This window comes from Vulpes vulpes, chromosome 3, assembly GCF_048418805.1.
Source record: "Vulpes vulpes isolate BD-2025 chromosome 3, VulVul3, whole genome shotgun sequence".
NCBI lineage: Eukaryota > Metazoa > Chordata > Mammalia > Carnivora > Canidae > Vulpes > Vulpes vulpes.
Genome location: NC_132782.1, coordinates 103813550 through 103818678, shown reverse-complemented (window position 1 = coordinate 103818678; position 5129 = coordinate 103813550). Strand labels below are relative to the sequence as shown.

The following is a 5129-nucleotide window of genomic DNA, read 5'->3' as shown; positions in this document are numbered from 1 at the left end:
TTTCTTCAAGCACCCTCAGTCTGGGGGACAGGCTTGGAGAAACAAAACAGTACCAGAAAAAAGATGCAAGACTACATACTTTTTCTCAAATGCAAAAAAAAAAAAAAAAAAAAAGTGCATTTCAACTTGAAATGTAGATGCTCAGGAATCATTCAGATCCAAGCGACTTGATTATACAGGACAGACAGATGGACAGAACAGAAAGATCAGAAGGGCCTCATCCTCTCACCTGGCTTGCCACCACCCTGCAGACCCTGGTCTCTCCCCCGGGCACCTGGGATCTGGGGACACTTACCTGTGCGCCGTCAGGAGCCACCTGCCCCCGGGCCTCGGTTAGGGCTCAGCAGACGATCCTTGGACCTCAGTTCGTCCTGAAGGGTGAAGAAGGAACATCTCCCGAAGGAACATCTCCCGTCACCAAGGAACTCCAAGTTTGCGCTGGACCCAAGACGGGGCGTGGGGAAGTTCAGCGCCAGGAGAGGCCTGGAAGCGTGGTTGGAGGACACTGGCCAAGGAGGCCCCCCAGAACCGCAAGGAGGACTGCCCTGGAAGGAACCCCGAATGTTAATTCCCTCCACAATATTCTTTAAGGACCTACATCGTTGTGCAGTCACCCCTCTGAGACGCCGGCCAGGCCACGGGATTCTCCTGCCACCCGGCCAAGATCTGTGGGCTCTCGGGGCTTCTTCAGCCTGTGAGCTAAGCAGGATCCAACCAGCCAGCACCTGGGTGCTCTACTGTAGGGCTCGCAGGGGCCCTCAGACCCTTAGGCCCTTAGGCGGGGGCACCTCCCCAACAAGGGACAGGGGGCCCTCTCTGGGTGCACTCCCTCCCCTCCCTTCCCTCAGAAGACAAAGCTGACAAAAAGCACCTGTGAGATTCTGACTCCCATTCCACCTACCGGTTAGTGCTGGGCTCGGCTCCCAGGTGAATTTCTCTCCTTTGCTAATTTGTCTTCATTCTTGAAAGCTGCAGCCACTTCTGCACGATCCCTCCAACACTTCAGGGAACACCCAGAAAGAGGGGGTTGGGGGTGGCGATGGAACCAGCTTTATCATCAGCTAGTTGGAAATACTGCTCGGGAATGCATGTTTTAATTCTGAAAATGTTGAATTTTTTTCTTTCTTGTTTCTTTCCTTTTTTCTTTTTCTTTTTTCTCTCTCTCTTTTCTCTCTCTCTTCTCTCTCTCTCTCTCTCCTTTCTTTCTCTCTTTTTTTTTTTCATTAACTCAGGAGCTGCGTTGAGGTTTGCAGGAAGATCTCATAGGCCTTGATTGCAGGGTCTCAGGGTTCCTGTCCCAGCGGCGGCGTCTGAGGGTAGATGTTGGTGCCTTTTCCACTCACCTTCCCAAACCTCGACATTTAAAGTAACTTGGTGAACTTTAAGTTTCCTAGGCACCTATATATACATTTGCATGGTGGGCTGTGAACATTCCTGATCTATGTCTCCACATATCCTACAAACATGACTGGCAGCAGAGGGGAAAGGTGCAGAGTGTTCTGCACAGCACGAGAGCTGCCCACAGCACAAAGCCTGCCTCCCAGAAATGGATTAAATCGCGACACGGCCCCTGACTAGGACCTCGCGCAGCTATTAAAGAGAATAAGGTAACCCGTCGTGCCTAAGGGTCATATTGCCGTATATACTCGAGTATACGCAATTCACAACACGGTGATATGATGCATCGTATATTAATGAAGCAAATTCCTAGTATTTATTAAATAAGATGCTGTCACGTAGGACGATTATTTTGCATTACGCGCTGCGAGCCACTGTATTAAGACGCGATACACTGGTTCATGGAAAAATCAAAGTGCAGAGAGCTGCAAAGTATAAAAAAGAATGTGTTGCCCCTCCCTTCCTGCGCTTCCGGGGTGCTTCGCCCCGGAGGGGAAACTGAGGCCCCGGCGGCGCGCCGCCCGAGGTCTCGGAGGAAGCGTGGCGGAGCTGGGATTCGAACCCCCGACCCGGGGACGGCCGCCCCGGTGCAAGCGCAGGCGCAGGCGCAGGCGGGGGCCCGGGGAACCCCGCACTCCCCCAGGGCGCGCGCGGGCGGGCGGGCGGGAGTCCGCGGGGAGGGTCCGCCCCGCCCCACGCCGGCCGCAGGGAAGGGGCGGGGCCGCGCCGGCCGGGCGCGCTCGTGCTCGTGCTCGTGCTCGTGCTCGCGCTCGTGCTCGTGCCCGCGGGGCGAGCTCACGGGAGCGACGCCAGGATAGAGGCTCGCGGAGCCGCCATTCCAACGCAGGCGCGGTGGCCAAGTGGTAAGGCGTCGGTCTCGTAAACCGAAGATCACGGGTTCGAACCCCGTCCGTGCCTGGCGTCGGCCTTCCCTCGCGAAGAGGCGACTTTTTAAAGGGCGCGACCCCTTTTCCAGAGTGGCCCTCCGCAGCGCCCGCACGCCGCCAGAGCCGCGCCCTGCGTGCCCGTGGGTGCCCGTGGGTGCCCGTGGGTGCAGAGCGGCCCTACTGTTTTCACCCCTCCCGGCCTCGCGGAGGCGGAGCGTCGGGGGGCGCGCCCTCGGCTCCGTGCACACAGCGCCCCCTGCCGCCCCCCGCGGGAAGCCCGTGGCCCCAGGCAAAAAAAGAAAAAAAGAAAAACCCCTACAAAGTCCAATTGTATCGTCTCTAACGAGAGGCCTGCGGGCGCCCGGTGCCGGGCCACACCCGAGACAGCTGCGGGCCGCTTGGCCGTTTTTTGAAAAAGAAATAGGCGCTGCGGGGGCGGGAAGGTCCCGCCCACTCGTGGAGCCGCACGGGCGTGGACACCTCCGCGGGCCGCGCCGCCGTTGGCCTTTCCGCGACCCGCGGCTCCGGCCCGGCCGTGGAGGCGGCCTCGGTGAAGGAGGCAGGGTCGCAGGGAGCCCGTTGTGTTTGCATCACGGAAGGATGCACGGGGGGGGGGGGGGGGGTGCACCCAGCGACGCGTGCAGTGACCCCCACCCCGCGGAGGGAGCACCCGAAACCCCGCCTGCTCCAACCCAGCCGGACGCTCCTGGTTGAAGGGAGCGGGCACGGGGCTCCGGTGTCCGCGGGGTGCGGCCGGGCGCCGGCCTGGTGGGGCGCGCTCGCTGACGGCTGGGGGTGTGATGGGGGCGGGGCCCGGCAGGAGCGGCCGGGAGGAAGAGCCCCGACCAGCATCCCCCCGCCCTTGGGAGACCCCGGGGCTGCCCGCCCCCCCCCCCCCCGCCCCGGCCTCTCCGTGGGGGGCATCCGAGAGGGGCCTAGCTGGCACGCGGTGCTGATGCTGCCGCCCCCCCCCCGCCCAGGACCTGTCTTCTAAAGGCAGCCCTACTCTAACCCCAGGGGTATGAGGGCATGCGTGGGTACAAAGGGGGAAGCTCATGCACACGTGAAAGTAGTGAACACCAGGCTCCCACCTCACCCCGGGGGTGGTGTTAGAAGGCAGGTCCTGGGGGCCCCAGGGTCGCTCAGTGTCTGAGCATCTGCCGTTGGCTCCGGTCGTGATCCCGGGGCCCTGGGATCAGGTCTCCCTCTGCCTGTGTCTCTGCCTCTCTGTGTCTCTCATGAATAAATAAATAAAATCTTTTTTAAAAATTTAGAAAAAAATAAAACGCAGGTTCTGGATCTTCAGGGGAGTCCAAGACTCCGCATTTCTGACTTGCGTCTTGGTGGTGCTGGGGTGGCTGGTCCCCGCCCTCCCTGAGTGGACAGAGAGTAGAAGGACCCACAGCAGATTAATGGGACCTCTCTGGGGGGGGCAGTCCCATCTGGGAGCTGGTGAAAGGCTTCCTTCACTTCTACCCTGTGAATTTTCACACTGTTTGGATTTTCTGGGAGATGATTGTATTACATGTGTGATTTTTAAAAATTTTTTCCAGAATCACTCCAGAGCCCACAAACCCAAAGATAACCTATTAGAACACAGGCAAATTAGAAGGATCCAGAATTAAGACAGCTGATGATCGAGTGTCCTCTTCTCTCCACTGGGGCACCCATTCATTTCTTTTGAAGGAAACGTCACAAAAGAACACTGAGATTCCTCGCTGTTAAAAATATCCCAAAATTGGGGCACCTGGGGGGCTCAGTGGTTGAGCATTTGCCTTTGGCTCAGGTCGTGATCCTGGGGTCCCAGCATCGAGTCCTGCATCGGGCTCCTTGCATGGAGCCTGCTTCTCCCTCTGCCTGTGCCTATGCCTCTCTCTCTGTGTCTCTCATGAATAAATAAATAAAATCTTTTAAAAATCCCAAAATGTTCCTCCCCATTAAACAAACAGAAAACCACACTGCCCCCCACAGGTTGGCCAGTATCTGTGGGGGGAGGTTAGCTGTCCACAGAGGTTTTCCTGCCTTTCCCTCCAAAGAGCGGACCAGCGCCCAGGTGACATCATCATAGGAAAGCACCATTCTGATGCCCCCACCACTGTCCCCACCTCACCCCATACAGAGCGCCCCCCCTCGGCCCTACACGATGAATGGACTTTAGAAAAAGGCAATTTACAGAAGGCCCTGTGGGTACCATTTCCTCCCCCCCCCCAAACAAAATTGCACAAAATATCTGAGTACATGTTTATAAGGTGGAGAAGCGTTTGCTGTTTTTTGTGGTTAAGCCTGGAAGATTACACATGAATCTCAAAATCATCACCTCTGGTCGAAAACCTGGGGGTGCCACGGAGCTGTAAAACCAGTTCAGAATCAGACACTAGTGAGCAAAATTCCAAATTTGGGTGCTCGTTACACTTAAATGGGTAAAGCTGATTATGTGTCTGAATAAGCAAGCCGTTTTATGTTGATTTAAACCACTTGTGTTCATGAATATATAAAGCCGTGTTTGGGTTTCTATAACTTTTCCTTGAATTTCTGCGCGTCAGCCTGAAGCCCGCCGTGTTTGCCCCGCGAAGAGGTGAAGAAGCATTCTCTGGTCTCTGGATATGTAAAGGGAAGATAAGCCCCCCAACACTGGGGTTGGGAGGGGAGGCCTAGGACCCCTGAGACCCTGCTGTGCGCATGTGACCCCTGGGGAGAAGGTGGGTTTGCACTGGGAGCTCTGTAAGGGTAGGTCATGATAGAGGCCTAGAGAGGTGAAATAGGGACGCCTGGGCGGCTCAGGTCATGATCCCAGGGCCCTGGGATGGGGCCCCGCGGCAGGCTCCCAGCTCAGCGGGGGCCTTC

The 5129-nt window shown here is 57.2% G+C and overlaps 1 non-coding gene across 1 annotated transcript; it reads left to right on the top strand.

The window, feature by feature from the left end:
* Positions 1-2244: 2244 nt before the first annotated feature.
* On the top strand, positions 2245-2316 carry TRNAT-CGU (transfer RNA threonine (anticodon CGU)). Its single transcript has one exon. It is a non-coding gene; the product is annotated as a tRNA-Thr (tRNA).
* Positions 2317-5129: the final 2813 nt, after the last annotated feature.